At 34.0% G+C, this 18,422-nt stretch overlaps 1 protein-coding gene and 1 pseudogene across 14 annotated transcripts in view; one reads left to right on the top strand and one right to left on the bottom strand.

Moving 5' to 3' along the window:
* ANKS1B (ankyrin repeat and sterile alpha motif domain containing 1B) overlaps positions 1-18,422 on the bottom strand; it is a 1,073,811-nt gene that overhangs the window by 716,181 nt on the left and 339,208 nt on the right. The gene's annotated exons all lie outside the window — the stretch shown is intronic.
* On the top strand, positions 16,294-17,056 carry LOC128774906 (39S ribosomal protein L40, mitochondrial-like; annotated as a pseudogene).

Raw genomic sequence — 18,422 nt, 5'->3', positions numbered from 1 at the left:
ATTAGAGAACATAACTGTTCATATCCTACACTTTAACTCATCAAGAAATGATAATCAGACAAACCTTCCAGGAAAAAGCTTATGAACTGAGACGGAGCTTAATCTGGAGATGAACAGAGGCCTTTAAGGCAACCTGAGGCACACACACCTGAGCCCCCCACCTTCTTCCAAGTGTGGTTTTCAGACTTGACAACAAGGACAACTTATTCATACAGACCAAGATCCACTGGTTAAATGGAATGACAGTCCTATTGCATTAGTTTCCTATTGTTGCTATGGACAAGCTACCATAACTTATTGGCTTTAAAAACACAAATGTATTATTTATAGTTCTATTTGTCATAAGTCTCACTGGACTAAAATCAAAGTATCCTTAGGGCTGTATTCCTTAAGGAGGCTCCAGTAGAATGTATTTTCTTGCCTTTTCCAGCTTCTAGAAGTGAACTGCACTCCTTGGCTCATGGTCCCTTCCTCTACCTTCAAAGCCATCAGCATAGCATCCTCAAATCTCTCTCTCATTCTGATATTCCTATGTCCATTTTATAAGGCATTTGTGATTACATTGGTCCCACCTAGATAGCCCAGGATGATATTCTCATCTCAAAATCCTTAGCTTAATCACATCTACAAAGCCCCTTTTGTCATGTAAGGTAATATTTCACAGGTTTTGAGAATTAATAATGTGGACATCTTTGACAGCCATTATTTTATTTACCATACCTGTCAAATGCCGTCTTAATAATCAAATTTGATCAGTTCATTTGGCTGCTGACAAAATGCTCAGTAACGTGTTAATGAGTTTGCTTATAATGTTTATTTATTTTTGAAGGAGAGAAAGACAGAGTGTGAGTGAAGGAGGGGCAGAGAGAGAGGGACACACACAGAATCTGAAGCAGGCTCCAGGCTCTGAGCTGTCAGCACAGAGCCCGACGCAGGGCTCAAACTCACAAACCACGAGATCATGACCTGAGCCGAAGTCGGACGCTTCACCGACTGAGCCACCCAGGCGCCCCTTAATGAGTTTGCTTATAACGTTTCATTTGTAAAATATTTCTACAAATATATATATTCTCTGAAAAAATTAGTAAAGGGATAGTAATTAACAAATTCTATTAGCTAACAGAAAGTGTTAAGAAACATCATGTTCTTAAGGAGTTGCTTCAAAGCAATCACAAGGCATCTAATCTATTCATATATTTGTCATTTAAGGTAAGGAGATTATCTTGATGAGTACTGAGTAATATACAGAATTGTTGAATCACATTTTGTACACCTGAAACTATTAAAACATTGTATGTTAACTACCCTGGAATGAAGGGAGAGTGAAAGACTACACACATTTACACTTATTTTAAATAAGCATATATTTTCAGCATAAAAAAATAAAGGGGAAAGTAGTTTTATTATAGTCATTTTCAAATATGAAAACTAAAGCATAAAATGAGTTAAGTGGCTTTCCCCAGATCACTCAGGGAGGAATACTGGAGGATCATGAACAGAACTCAGCTTTCCCTATTTCCATTCAGTAGTTTGAAAGGCTAGGAAAAATGGTTACAATGATTCATAGTGATTATCTAGTGTTTTCTTTCCCAAAGCAGTGCAAATCAGAAAGAAAAATAATTATAAAGATATTAATATGCCTTTGGCTATTTTCTTGGAGGGTTTTTTGTGTGTGTGTGTGTTGTTTTTTGCTTTTCATCTCATGATTTCAATAAAGCTCTAAAGAAGTACAGAGAACATGTTCCAACCTGTTCAGGAAATCTACTCAAACCTGAGTTGTCAAAATTTGTTGATTTTTTTTTTACCATTTATGTATTTATTTTTGAGAGACAGGGAGTGAATGGTGGAGGGGCAGAGAGAAAGGGAGACACAGAATCCAAAGCAGGTGCCAGGCTGTTAGCGCAGAGCCTGACACAGGGCTCGAACCCATGTACTGCGAGATCATGACCTGAGCCAAAGTCAGACATTTAATCAACTGAGCCACCCAGGCACCCCTCAAACCTGAGTTGTTTTAGTTGAATTTCAAATAGGTTTGAAAGATCTTAAATAAACATGACTTTAAAATTTAAAAACATACGTCACTAACTTAACTGGTAGATACAAGCAAAAAGCAGAGTAATAATACATGTACTGTCTGAGGGCTTTAATTATAAGCACTCCATCAGAACAATGCAGCTAGCACCTGTGCTGCCTTGTGGAAAGGGCTGGAAGTCAGAATTTGGATGAAATCTCAATTCTTCCACATCCATCACCTGTGTAACTTGGAGCAGCCAACCACCCTCTCAGATTCCTTATACTGAAAATAAGAGCTATCTTAGAGAGTTGATGTAAAGATTAATTTATGTAAAATACCTGGTATATAAAAGCATTTGATAACTTGATACTTAGAAAAAACCTAAAATATAGGAATAGACTATCGTGCTAAAAAATGTTTGGAGTGGATACTCTTATGTGCTGCCCAGATTCCAGTTCAGGAAGGAAGGATCTATTCTCCAACCTGTTGACAGTGCTACTGATGTAAAGCTATTTGTTGTCAGCCCCTCTGAGGACTGCCTTGGCTGAAGACAGCCTCCTCACCCACTGCCCACCCGATTCCAGGGTCACTAGCTCCCAGTGACTGACTGATCAGATGGTCCATCATCCCTGATTATAATTTTCCAGAGGGTTGGCTGTGGTCTCTGTTAAGACAGCTTACCATCTCAACTTCTCCCTCTATCCAGTCCTGTCTCCTTTCTTTCACTTCACTTCCACATGTGTTGATCTCAACAGTACTCTCTGTAAGTCTCCTATTCCTTAGTCATTATTGGGAGTTGGTTTCCTAGGGAGCCTCACCCAGCAACAATGTTGCTCAGCCTCTCCTATGGACCTTGCCATCACCATTCCCCATAAGGACACAAATACACATGACACACCCATACACTGTTAGATTGCTCTTGCAGGGATTGCAAAGTAAGGATTCTTAAACCATGAACATTACTTCTGCTGTTGTTTACCAAGAAGCCAGAAATGTACGAGCCCTCTGCCATAGATCTATTTTCCTCTTTCTGAACATCTTTCACTCACTAGTTCATGTAAAGATTCAGCCTATTACATTGGAAATGTTGTTTATCTCACAATTGAGGAAATTTTAATATGATTTGTAGAGTGAGTGATATTAATTAGTAATTATTGTTGTCTGGGATTTGCTTCAAAAAAAGAGGATAAATCAAACACAATTGGCAAAATGTTGATCACTGATGAAGCTGGATGATTGGTACATGAAACTTTATTACACTATTTTCTCTACTTCTGTATGTGTTTGAATTTTCAATAACAAAAATTGAATAGTAATATGCCTTATAAAAGTACATATAATACATAATACTTTAATAATAAATTTTTAAGATAAGTTTAATAATATATCTAAAGTCTCTTCTTCTTATGTTAAGCAAATAAATCTATCAAAATATGAAAAAAATTAGATTTTCCAAAGTAGATAAAATAGAGCTTGTTAGGCATCTTGCCAAGTAGTTCTCAAATTTATTTTTAAAAATTGCTGAGGCTTTCCTTAAAAGCAAACCCCATACGGCATTGCAAACTAAATTTATATTTTAAGAGATTTTTAAGAAATTTATGTTTCATTTTTAAGTACAGTATATATCTGTGCATTGTACAGACTTTTAGATTATGAAGACTTTATTATGTAATAGCAAATTATTGCAGTTATAAAATCTCAACTTTCATTTTTTTAAGTTACTTATTTTGAGAAAGAGAGAGAGAGAGAGAGAGTGCAAGTTGGGGAGGGGCAGAGATAGAGGGAAAGAGAAAATCATAAGCCAGCTCCCTAGAATCAGCAGGGCAGAACCTGATGTGGGGCCCAAACTCAGGAACCTGAACTCAGGAACCATGAAATCATGACCTGAGCCAAAGTGGGATGCTTAACCGACCGAGGTCAGTGAGGCACCCCTAAAATCTCAGCTTTCTAAATGTCTTTTTTCAAAACAATGCATGTGAGTTATTATATGATTATATGATTATTATATGATTATATGATTATATGACTGAATCACTCCACATTCAGTCTGTGTGGAGTGGTATTATTCCTATTTAAGTCTCAAATGTTTAAGTATGCTATGATGAGGAAACATAGAAGTGCCCAAATATACTACACAAACATGTTTCTTATCTTTGTATTCTTTTACATTTCACGGTCTTTTGGAATTTTGAAGTCCTATTTATTTGAGGTGATTTGATCCATCACAGGGGAATGCCACCACCTGGAAAATGATTTTTCTCAAAGGGATGTGATCATTGCAGTAATTATAGAGCTGATCAAAGGGCTTTCTGTAGCTAGGTTATAATTATATCCAAGTATAATAAGATTTGGTGGACCTGAAACAAAAAGAAGGGAATGGAGCATTCTACAGACAAACACATAAGTGGTATGAATTAGAAGTTAGTCTAATAGCCTGTGAAAGCTGAATTTTCACAGCATTTTACCTAGCTCTTTGGACTACCCACAAGTAAGCAAATAATACCCAAATATGCATAAAATATATCCATGTGGAGCCCAGGCCTTAGGGAACATGATGCATTTGAGGAGAATCTGGTATAAAATAAAATAGAATGAGATAAGATGACAATTAGGAAAATTAGATTCTAATCCTAGATTTATCACTAACTAGCTCTATGACTTGAGCACTTTTACCTCTCTGTTTCTCCAACAGCCTCCAACTGAAGGCTCCTTATAGTTACTATATTCTAAGATTTAGGAATCAAGTATTATACTTTTAAAAAAATTAAGTTTATTCATTTTGAGGGACAGAGTGAGAGACCACAAGCAGAGGAGGGGCAGAGAAAACATAGAGACAGAATCCCAAGCAGGCTCCATACCATCAGCACAGAGCCTGATGCAGGGCTTGAACTCAGCAACTGCGAGATCATGACCGGACCCAAGATAAAGACTCCCATGCCCAAATGACTGCACCACCCAGGTGCCCCTCAAGTATTATACTTACAATGTTAATAAGCAATCATAAAATTTTTCAGCAATTGGGGGCACCTGAGTGGCTCAGTAGGTTGAGCATCCAATTTAATTTTGGCTCAGCTCATGATCCCAGGGTGATGGGATCAAGCCCTGTGTCGGCTCAGTGCTGAGCGTGGAGCTTCCTTAAGATTCTTTCTCTCTCTCCCTCTGCTCCTTCCCCCCCAACTCTCTCTCTCTCTCTCAAATAAAAATTAAAAAATGTTTTCTCAGCAATTGGATTAAAATAATCTTCAATTAAAATTAAATAAAAATGTCAATGGAATTGTTCCAAAATGTGAAAATAAATGTTACTCATTATATTAGTTTAAGTTTCCAAACATATATGTTCTGTTTTCCATACTACATTTTGCTAAAATTTTCTGAAGGAACATGATATTGACCTTATGCCACGCAATTCAATGGGTGCTCTGCAAATCTGACTCTAAAGAAACTTGATAACTCAAATATGTCACATAAGTTTATAATTTAAATCAATTTTATAATTCTAAAGTATAATTAGTCAAACTTAACAGAGTCTCCAATGCTTAGAAATGTCAGTTTTAACCACAGTGTACAAAATTTGAAGTGCTGCATTCTAGATACTTGTGGGCTTACTCAACAAGGAAACTACTGCAGGCTAGTAAAATAAATATAAAATTTTACACTGTAATATAATTTTGAGGTAACATTAAAATGGTAAAATTCAGGTGATAAGTTATCCAAGATAACTGTAGATACATGTAATTATTGTTATACATTATAAAAAGTCCTATATCTGTGATAATAGGAATTATAGACATGTAAAGCTTTAACTTATACAAATTATTACATTCCAATATATCAAATATATAATATGTGTCAGGCTCTAATTCTTACAGCATATTTTGAACATGCTATATCATTTAAGTCATAACAACAGAAGTTAGGTATATTACCTCCATCCATTATTATAATCTCCATTTATGGATAAGAAAATTGATCATATAAAACTTTTAAGACAGTAAATAGGTTGCCTTAACCAGACAGAGAGAACATGGTGCTAAGCAAATCAAGCATACTTACTAAAATTCCCATGAGAGAAGCCTTACAAAATTAAACAACCATTCATGATAAAAACTCTCAACAAAGTAGATTTAGAGGGAACATACTTCAATATAATAAAGTTCATATATGACAAACCCACAACTAACATCATACTCAATGGTGAAAAACTGAAGAGCTTTTCCTCTAAAATCAGGAACAAGACAAGAATGTCCACTCTCCTGACTTTAAAAAAAAGGTTTATTTATTTATTTTGAGACAGAGAGAGCAAGACAGCAGGGGGAGTGCAGAGAGAAGAGGGAGAGGGAGAGAGAATCCCAAGTAGTCCTGTTACTGCCAACACAGAGCCCAATTAGGGGCTTGAACCCAAGAATCATGAGATCACGAGCTGAGCCAAAACTAAGAGTCAGATGCTTAACTGATTGAGCCACCCAGGTGCCCCAGGTATGTCCATTCTTCTCACTTTTATTCAATAAAGTAATGGAAATCCTAGCCACAGCCATAAGACCAGAAAAAGAAATAAGAGGCATCCATACTTGTAAAGAAGTTAAACTGTTTCTATTTTCAGATGACATGACAATATACACAGAAAACCCTAAAGATTCCACCAAAAACTATTAATAGTAGTAACTGGACTCAGTAAAGTTGCAGGATATTAAATTAACACCCAGAAAACAGTAGTGTGTTATAAACTAAGAACAAAACAACAGGAAGAGAAATTAAGAAAACAATTCCATTTACACTTACACCAAAAAGAATAAAATACTTAGGAATAAACTTAACCAAGGAGGTGAAAGCTCTATACTCTGAAAACTATAAAACACTGATGAAAGAAACCGAAGATGACACAAATAAATGGAAAGATAGTCTATGCTCATGGATTAGAAGAATTAATATTATTAAAATGTCCATATTACCCAAAACAATCTACAGATTCAATGCAATCTCTATCAAAATACCAACAGCATTTTTTTTCACAGAACTAGAACAAATAACAAAATTTGTATGGAACCACAAAAGACCCCAAATAGCCAAAGAAATCTTGAAAAAAATTTAACAAGGTTGAAGGTATCACAATTCCAGATTTCAGAATATACTGCACAGCTGTAGTAATCAAAACAGTATGGTACTGGCACAGACACAGAGATAAATGACACAATAAAAATGTTAAATATAAACCCACACTTATATGGTCAGTTAATCCATGAAAAGGGAGGCAAGAATATATAATGGGGAAAAGACAGTATCTTCATTAAATGGTGCTAGGAAAACTGGACAGCTACATGCAAAAGAATGAAACTGGGCCACTTTCTTACATCATACACAAAAATAATCTCAAAATGGATTAAAGACATAAATGTTGAACCTGAAACCATAAAAATCCTAGAAGAGAATGTAGATGATTTCTTTGACATCAGCCATAGCAACATTTTCTAGATAGCTCTCCTGAGGTAAGGGAAACAAAAGCAAAAATAAACTATTGGGACTAAATCTAAATAAAAACCCTTTGCACAGCAAAGGAAACTATCAGCAAAATGAAAAAATAACCTACTGAAGGGGAAAAGTTATTTATAAATGATCTATCAATTAGAGTTAATACCAAAAGATATAAAGAACTTATACAACTCAACACCAAAAACCAAATAATCCAACTTTAAAAAATGGGCAGAGAACCTGAATGGATATTTCAAAGACATATAGCTGGCAAACAGAGACATGAAAAGATGCTCAACATCAATCATCATCAGGGAAATGCAAATCAAAACCACAGTGAGATATCTCACACCTGTTAGAATGGCTAGAACAAAAAAGACAAGAAATAACAAGTATTGGTGAGGATATGGAGAAAAAGGAATCCTTGTGCACTGTTGGTGGGTATGTAAATTGGTACAGCCACTGTGGAAAATAATGTGAATGTTCCTCAAAAATTAAAAATAGAAATACCATATGATCTAGTAATTCTACTACTGGGTATTTACCCAAAGAAAATGAAAACACTAATTCAAAAAATATATGCACCCTTATGTTTATTACAGAATTATTAACAATACCCAAGATATGGAAGCAACTTGAAGGTCAATTGATAGATGAATGAATAAAGATGTAATGTGAAGTACACACACACACACACACACACACACACACACACACACAATATTACTCAGCCATAAAAAAGGATAAGATCTTGCTACCTGCAACAACATGGAGGGACCTAGAGGGTATTATGCTAAGTGAAATAAGTCAGACTGAGAAAGACAAACACCATATGGTTTCACTTATATGTGGAATCTAAAAAACAAAACAATGAATAAACAAACAAACAAACAGAAAGCAGAATCAGACCTGTAAATGCAAGACCAAACTGATGGTTGCCAGAAGGAAGAGAGGTGGGTAGATGGGCAAAATGGGTGAAGGTGAGTAGAAGACTTTGGTTCCAGTTATGGAATAAAAGTCATTGGAATAAAAGCCTCAGCATGGGGAATAGAGTCAATGGTATGGTGACAGTGTGTGATGACAGACAATAGCTACATTTGTGGTGAACTTACCATAATGTATATAGAGAGATGTTAAATCAGTATGTTGTATACCCAAAATGCATGTAACACCTTTATATGAACTATACTCAAATAAAAGAAATTTTTTTAAAGAGTGAAATCTTAGCCAATAAATCATAATAGATATTGAAATGATATTTAGGCCCAAATACATTTTCATTACCTAATATAGCTTTGCTTATCCTTAATTTATTGATGCAGTAGATTATACTGATTGATTTTCTGGTGTATAACTAGCCTTCTATTCCTAGAATAAATTCTACTTAGGTCATAGGCATTATCCTTTGATTAAACTGCTATACTCTCTTATGTAATATTGTACCTAAACATGTGTAGATATGTGAAAAAGTTCATTGTTTAAAATTTTGGCACTATATTAATTGGGTTTAGATGTCAGTATTAAACTCGTTTCATACAATAAAACTATATTTTTCTATATCCAGGAATAATTTAGAATTTATAATATAGTGATGTTCACTTGTCACAATCATTCTCTTTTTTCTTTATTGTACTTACCTGGCAAATCCCTATCCTGGCTAAATCTAACTCTCTGACTAAAACAAAACAGAGCAACTTAACATGGTTTGGAGAAAAATTATTTTCCACTCCTCAAGGTGACTCTTTCATAGCATCTTCTTTTTCCTCCAGCACACCATTTCCCACATCAGTCTCAATAAATGGTCATGTTATTATTTCGTTGAAAAAAATAAAATCAAAATAAAACCTCTTTAGAGCAAGGAAAATTATCAGGGATAAAGAGGAACATTACATAATGATAAAGGGGTCAATTCTCCAAAAAGGCCTAACAATTTTTTATTGTGTATGCACTTTAAAAAATAGAGTATCAAAATATATGAGGTAAAAACTGATAGAAATACAAGGAGAAATAAATGCACTAACTATTATATATGGAGACTTCACAACACTCTCTAACAGAAATGGACAGAGTCAGCAGGAGAAAATCAGTAAGGAGTGGATGAACTCAATAGTACTATCAACCAACTGTATATACTAGACATCTATAAACAACTTCATGCAACAATAGAATACACATTTTTCTCAAGCTCACATGGACTTCCATCAAAACAGACTACATTTTAAGCCATAAAACGTACTTTAAAAAATTTGTAAGAATAAAAATCACACAATATCTGCTCTAAGATTACAATGGCTCAAACTAGAAATCTATAAAAGAAAAATAGCTGGAAAATCCTCCAAATATTTGGAAATTATACAACACACTTTTAAATAACATATAGATCAAAGAAGAAATCTTGAGACATTTCAAAATACTTTGAACTATATGTAAATGAAAATACAACTTATCAAAATTTGTAGGATTCAGTGAAAGCAATAGGTAAAGGGAAATTTATACTATTGAATGCATACATTAGAAAAAAGATATAAAATCAATCATCTAAGATTCCACCTTAGGAAACTAGAAAAAGAATAGCAAGTTAAAGCCAAAGTAAGCAAAAGAAAAGATATAATAAAGACTGGAGCAGAAATCAATGGATATTAAAATAGGAAATCAATAGAGAAAATCAACAAAATCAAAAGCTGGTTCTCTAAAAAAAAATCAATAAAATAGATGGCTTGTAGCTTGGTTAACAATTTTTTTTAAAAAGAACAAAAATTACTAAAATAATATATGAAAGAGATGACATCACTACAGATGGAACATCAAAAGTATAAACAAGGAATACTATGAATTACACTATGCCCACAAATTTGATAACCTAGATAAAATGGACCAGCTCTTTGAAAGACACAACTGGCCAAAACTCACAAAAGAAGAAATAGACAATCAGAATAGACTTGCATGTATTAAAGAAATTGAATTACTAATTAATAATATCCCAAAACTAAAGGACTAGGCCCAGAATGGGTTCATTGGTGAATTCTCCCAAATATTTAGGAAGAAATCAAACCAATTCTCTATAATTTCTTTTAGAAGACATAAGGAGAGATAATACATCTAACTCATTCTATGAGACTAGCATTGTTCTAATACCAAAAATAGGCAGAAACAGAACAACAAAAGCTAAAGAACAATAATGTCATGAACACAGTTGCAAAATTCCTCAATAAAATATTAGTAAATCAAATGCAAAAATGTATAAAATGAATTATACACCATAACCAAGTGGGATTTATCCCAGGCAAGGCCAGTTCAACATTCAAAAGGCAATTAATGTCATCCATCATATTAACAGGCTAAGGAAGAAAAATCAGATGATTATATCAATAGATATAGAAAAAGCATTTAATAAAATCCAACATCCACTTTTAATAAAAACTCTCAATAAAGTAGAAATGGAAGAAAACTTCCTTAACTTTATAATGAATAGTTACAAAAAACCTACAGCTAATACACTTAATGAAAAACTCAAAACTTGCCCACTAAGGTAACAAACAAGGCAAGAAAGACCTTCACATCACTGTTTTTCAACATCGTACTAGAAGCCCTTGTCAATGTAATTAGGCAAGAAAATAAAAATAAAGTTATATAGATTTAGAAGGAAGAATTAAAACTGTCTTTGTGGGCATCTTGGTAGCTCATTTGGTTAAGTGTCCGACTCTTGATCTCAGCTCAGATCTTGGTCTCAAGGTCATGAGTTCAGGTTCTGAGTTAAAAAAAAACAAACAAACTATTTTTGTTTGCAAATGACATGATTATCTATGTGGAAAATCCAAAAGAACTGACAAAAAACTCCTGGAACTAATAAATAATTATAGCAAGGTTGCAGGATACAAGGTTAATATATAAAAGTTAACTGCTTTCCTATATAGCAGCAATAAACAGTGGAATTTGAAAGTAAATACATAAAACCATTTACATTAGCATTCTCCAAAATGAAATACTGAGGTATAAACCTAATATGTATAAGATCTGTATGAGAAAAAAATACAAAACTCTGATGAAAAAATCAAAGAAAAACTAAAGAAATGGAGAAATATTCTATGTTCATGGATAGGAAGACTCAACATTAACAAGATATCAGTTCTTCCTAGCTTGATCCATAGATTTAACATAATCCAAATCAAAATTTCATCAAACTATCTTGTGAGTATCAATAAACTGATTCCAAAGTTTAATTGAAGGGGCAAAAGACCCAGAATAGTCAACCCAATATTGAAAGAGAAGAACAAAATTGGAGGGCTGATATTATACAGCTTTACTGTAAAGTTAGGGGCACCTGCATGGCTCAGTCGGTTAAGTGTCCGACTTTGGCTCAGGTCATGATCTCGCGGTCCATAAGCTAGAGCCCCACATCAGGCTCTGCACTGACAGCTCAGAACCTGGAGCCTGCTTCGGATTCTGTCTGTCTGTCTCTCTGTCTCTCAAAAATAAATAAAACATTAAAAAAAATTTTTTAAGTTATAAAGTTAATAGAGTAAAGAAGTCGAAGAAGACCGTATGGTATCCATGAAAACAAGACAAATAGAATGGAGTAGAATAGAAAGTCCAGAAATACAACCATATAAATATAATCAACTGATCCTTGACATAGAAGCAAATGCAACAGAGTGGAGCAAAGGTAGTCACTTCAACAGATTGTGCCAGAACAAATGGACATCAACATACAAAAAAATGAATCCTAACACAAACTTTGTACCCTTTCCAAAAATTAAATCAAGATGGATCATAAACCTAAATATAAAACAGAAAACTAAAAACCTCCTAGAAGATAAAATAGGAGAAAATCTAAATGACTTAGGGTTCAGTCATGACTTCAAACAAACAAATAAACACCAGAGGCATAATCCATGAAAAAAGAATTAATAAGCTGATTTCATTAAAGTAAAAAAATGAGATACCACTACATACCTACTAGAATGGCCAAAATCCAAGACTGACAACACCAAATGCTGAGAAGGATGTGGAACAAATAGGAACACGCATTAATTCCTGGTGGAAATGCAAAATGGTACAGCCACTTTGGAAGGCAGTTTGGCAGTTTCTTATAGAAGTAAACATATTCTTACCATGTGATCCAGCAATAGTGCTCCTTGGTATTTACCTAAGGGAGTTAAAAACTTATGGTCCACACAAAACCAAATTGTGATATACCCATAAAAAACAACACTACCAAGTAACAAAAAGAATGGACAACTATCAAATGGGTGAATTTCAAAAACAATTTGCTAAATAAAGCCAAGATCCAAAGAAATGCACACTATATGATTCTATTCATATGAAAATCTAGAAAATGTTTAGCTATAATGAAAGCAAACCTCAAAGAACGTTTAAAGTCTTGGCACAAAGGGGATTGACTGCAAATATGCATAAGGAAACTAATTCAAATGATAGGAATATTCTATATCTTGATTGTGTTGGTAGTAATATAGTACATACTTGTGAAAACTCATCAAATTATATATTACAATATATTAATTTCATTGTAACTAAGTTACATGTCAATACAAAAACCAGAAAGAAAGCATCAAGCACCAAAATTAATGTTTAGTATTTATTTTCAGAAAGGTGACAAGGATATATTTCACAAAATATGTCACTCTACATTTTCCTGAAATATCTGGCCCCCTTTAGTGTATTTAAGTACGATTTTATTTACATGTAGCCTCTGCAGGGACACATTTAATTTCACAAATGAGAAATGCTTATTATATCATGACCAAAAATAGTGCTTTGTCAGGAACCAAGGGCTCTAAGATTTAAGGCACATATGGGTATAACCATTAATTATACCACTAATTTTTTGTTACATGTATACCACATTACTTTGGGACCACCAAAGTTAATCATTGCAACCAAACTATGAGGGCTTTTTTTTCTCAATGCAAGAAATAAAATACAACTGAATATTCTTGGTGTATGAGCTAAGTAATAAAAAAAATCTAACAAACATAATATAAATGGAAATATATAAACTGTCATTTCTTTTCTTCAAAGTAGGTCTTGAATAGGGAAGGAGAATTACTATAATTAATTATAAACATTTAAGATTCTCAGTGGGCTAGGTAATAAATGATACAGTGGCTATATGAATGTGGCTGATTTAAAACCCATTACACCTAGCTTCTTTAGACTTCCAATAAATGAATAACACTATTTTATGATCAGTTCTAATTTTCTCCCTCACAAGAATTACTCCATTAATGAATGACTTTTTAGATTAAATAACTGTGAAGTAACTTATAAAACTATGTAAATCATAGATAAGTAACAGATAAATTCAGGGTTCTTTTTCTCCCCAATTAATGCCAAATTGTTTCTTGTGGAAATGCAGCATTTTCTAAAACTCCCTGACAAATTACGAGTCATCATTTATAAATGATTATAAAACTCCTATATTCAATAACACTATATTCCATGTGGGAGGATAGACAAAAATATTGTGGGATCCCAAGGACTTTAACTTTAGTTGAGGGAACAAAGCACAGACATAGAGTCAGGTATATCTTACTAACACCATTTTTGAGGACAACACTGGCACATAAATTAGCTCCCTTAAATCTACATGGCTGTTATAGAATACTACCACCTTAATTTTATAATGTCATAGGCATAATATATGAAAACTGGGTTAACAACACAAAGCCCTGAGAAATACAGTATTGCATTCCAAATTCAAACTCCTTTTATCTGAAATTCTAGTTATTAAAATTAAAACAATTACTATTTTTCTTTTTGATAAAAATTATTTTAATTGCACTCTAAGCTGTTACTGTTAAGAATAATTAGAAAAAGTGAGAGCTAGAAACAGAAATACAAAAAGGGGGTAAAGCAAATGGCACAGCAGGTAAAGAAGTTTTTGCATTGAATGTTACTACTTTTGTTTTATGAGAAGAGAGGTAGCTAACACATGAAGATGCTTCCAATATACTTAAAGATCATTTTACAAGGGTCACAGTGACAGCGACGTGGTAGAAGAGTGGAAGTCAATAATCACTAGTCATAGCATCATAATTTGACAAAGGGTCATATACAGAAAAAACATAAATATTACCTACAAAAAAGTAAAATAAATGTACAGTCATGGCACTGAAACTGAGTGAAACAGAAAGGCGAAGAAGTTTCTAATTGATCAACTGATTACAAATGGAATGATTTTACCATGCTCCTTAATGATTATTAAAATGTACAATATGTCATCTCTAATCCTTTATATAGTGTTCAGTCGTTATTATTATATTTTAGTAAATCAAACTTGTATATTAAATAAAGTCTCTTCTAAATTTATTTATGACCTCGGTAAAGATAAAATGGATCCTAAAATTAGGACAGTAGCAATAGCAATGAAAATGGCAGATCACAGAAAATGCTGTGTGCTAGCTTCGTAATGGTGGATGATGAACATTTAGGGCAATTTAGGGGGAAACAGAAGTTTCACATTTGGATATGTTGCAATATGAGGCACTTCTGGAGAATCCAGACCAAGATGCAGATAGCATAAGTAGTTTTAAATAGTATCTGTAGCTCAGGAAAAAGATCTAGGTAGAAAACAGTTGAAAACACGGGATAGAATTGAAGTGAATTACTAACATTTAGGGACTAAAAGGATAAAGAGTGGGCATTCAGTCCAGCAGTTAAGTAAAAAACCAAAATAGACAAGTATTAAAGGAGCCAAAAGAGGAGAGAGAATGACTGGAATTAACTAAATCTTCAGCCTATGTGTCCAAGGTACACTGGGTCAGATACTATAGTGTGTTGCCTAGCCTATCTGTTGTGGAGAAAGTCTTGAAATATTAAGGGTAAATATAATGAAACAATCAAGGTTCATACAAAAGAATAACTATCTGAAGGTTTCAGCTCTGGAAATGGAAAAAGAACAGTAGAATGCTACCACTAAGTCTTCAAGATAAATTATAGTGCACATAAAAATGCTTTGAGCTAAACACACTTAGAATTAATAAACTATCTAGTTATTCAATATAAGTTCACATAATTTATACCAAATATTCATCCATATTTTATAGAGGGAAGATAGCCATTTTTTTCTCTTCTTTCTAAAAGGGTTTTTGAACTCCAGAAGAAAGTTTATGATGATAATAGAGGGCTCTAGAAATTTGTGTTCAGAGAAAAAAATGTAATCTTTTATATATAAAGATGATACTTCAGGCCAACTATCAATAAAAAATATATTTTGAGTTGTTTTTTGCTAGAGAAATTACAAGTTATATTGAATTTTTAAGAACCTTCCTACATGAAGCATTTCGTACTCTAATTAAATGTTTACCTGGAGGTAAGCACAGGTAACCTGCTTCCAGGCTTTTTACACTTTCTTCTCACCTTGAGTTTAGTGCCATGATAAACTTTTTCTTAAGTTTTTATTAATTTATTTTGAGAGAGAGAGAGCAAGAGTGAGCAGGGATGGGGCAGAGAGAGAGGGAAAAACAAGAGAATGCTAAGCAGGCTCTGCACTGTCAGTGGGAAGCCCAACATGGGGCTTGAATCCATGAACTGTAAGAAATGATAAACTTTTTAAATGCTGTATCTAATAATAATGTAACAGAGATAATATTTTGGAAATATTAAACCAATGTACATGTTTCCATTTCCCCTGAATTATGATGCCTTGAATTTCCCTATTTTATCACATAGTCTATCAGATAAGATTAGACAAATCTCTGGACAGTGAAGCTGATTCCTCATTTTCCCTGGCACAAACTAGAAACATTTCAAACTCTCCTCAACAAAATGCTAGATAAGGCATTCTTCACCAGATGGCTGCCAGAGGGGCCATAGCTGCTCTGGGAACTTGGCAGGCACAGATTAGGAACACCCACCAGTGAGCTTCATTGTTGACCTTCTGGGATCTCATTCTCATGAGATCAGAACCTCTACAAAAGAAGAAGGTAAATCCTAAAAAAGACTAAGCACCAAAAGGCCATCTGAATAAGAGGATCTGTAGGTCTTGGCTGGAAAAGGCTGGCTAAGAGCTAATTTCCACTGAAGATATTATCCCTGTAAGGTTCTTGGCTAAAGAGAGTATCCCCAGGTAGAGCTCCTTTTTGAGAAGGGCCAGAGGAGAACTCTGCTTCTGAAAAAGAAGTACTGGTACAAGCAGCAAGAGCACAAGATAGAGAAGGATGCTATCAGGTCCATGTTTGAGGCCTAGCAGGAAGCTTTGTAAGAGCTGTGACTCATGTCCTAGGATCTCCATGTGAAGGCCATCAAGCCAAATCTCATTCTGTTAACCCCAGTCTGTTCCCCTTTGAGAGGGAAGGGTCAGATTACATGCCACCAGTGTCCAACTACCAACCCCCTGAGCCAGATACTAGGTATAACCAGGTGAAGACACAAATGGAGTTTAAGAGACAGAACTTCAGGCAGTTGTCCTCAGAACACATTGCCCTTGAGAGCCAGAATGACCAGGGAGGGGTCAAGCTTGTTTTTCACAGAATCATGCATGCTGTTAATAAACATAAATTTAACCAAGAAAAGAAAAGAAAAGCTATATACAAAACAGTTCAGAGAGGGGTCTGAGTAGAGAAAACATAGAATAGCCCCTCACAAATCTCCCACAGTTGTAGTGGGACAGCTTGAAGAACCAGAAAGGTATCCAGACTCCCAAAGCCCTTTGAAAGGTGAATGAAATACAGCTGAAATTTAAGAGTTAATGAATCAAGTGCTTAAAGTCACCAAGTTATTAATTTGACTTATGATATGTTTGACTCCACAGACAGTTTTATCCCACTCCTTTTCAAGATCCTACAGTAGCTCCAACTATCTGTTTTTAAAAGTTGAAAGTTTTCATTTAGTGTTTACCTGTCCCAAGATTTCCAACCCCATCCCTCTTTACTACACAACATAACACATGTGATTCTTCTCTCTTTTTTAATTGTCTACTTCTCACTTCTGTGTCCTTGCTCCTGCCAGCCAGCATCCTTTTGATTAGGTCATATCCATTGCTAGTTTCAAAACCTAAGGAAATTATATAAATTGTCCCTCACCTTTCTGTAATACAACTTGACAATCCATACAAAAACCTTAAAAAAGATAATAACCTCTGTCCAGTGATTCAAATATGTCTGAGTAAATATAATCAAACATATAATGATTTAAAACAACAACAACAAAAAAAAAAACATATAATGATTTATGCATAAAGATGTTCATCAGAACATAATCTGTAATAGTAAACTACTGGAAAAAATCTACATGTATGGTTCTGAGTCAGGAAAAGAGTGAAAATAAGAATCTCAATGGGGGGGTGCTTAACTAATCATCCTGGTACATTCTTATAATGGAATATTATGTGACCATTAAAACATTTACTCACATAGGAATATGTTCAAGATATGTTAAGTCAAAAATGTATAGTATGTATTTATAACAATATTTCAATTTTGACCAGATACGAAAAGTGTATGTTTATGTATGTGATTTATGAGAAAAATGCACAAAAGTGTCAACTTATTCATTCATTGTTTCAGTAATCATTCATTTCAAACAAACACAGTGTGTTTAGTTAGTTTAGATAACTTCTTTAAAAAAACATAGTACTTATCCTATGGAGTTGATGGTCTAGTGAGAAAAGTACATTTACTAGTAATTGGAACAAAATGTTATGTAGATTGATTTATTTGTTTATTTGTTTCTTGTCTGTCTCCATCATAATTGCCAACTCCATGGTAATAGACATTCTGTTTACCATGTTTATCACTGTATTCCCAGCATCTACCACAGAATCCAAGAGCATAAATATTTCATGAAGGTAGAGGAAGCCCAAAGACTAAATAAGATAACATTAGTAGGAGAACCTAAAATAATTTAGGAGGTTTGAAAACTTTTTTAAAGGCAAGTGCCATTTAGAATAAAGTCTAGGGACATCTGGGTGGCTTACTCGGTT

The sequence above is a fragment of the Panthera pardus genome, unplaced genomic scaffold (genome assembly GCF_024362965.1).
Source record: "Panthera pardus isolate Hobbes unplaced genomic scaffold, ASM2436296v1 HiC_scaffold_6, whole genome shotgun sequence".
NCBI lineage: Eukaryota > Metazoa > Chordata > Mammalia > Carnivora > Felidae > Panthera > Panthera pardus.
The sequence above is the reverse complement of the archived record's forward strand: the minus strand, read 5'-3'. Positions and strand labels throughout refer to the sequence as shown.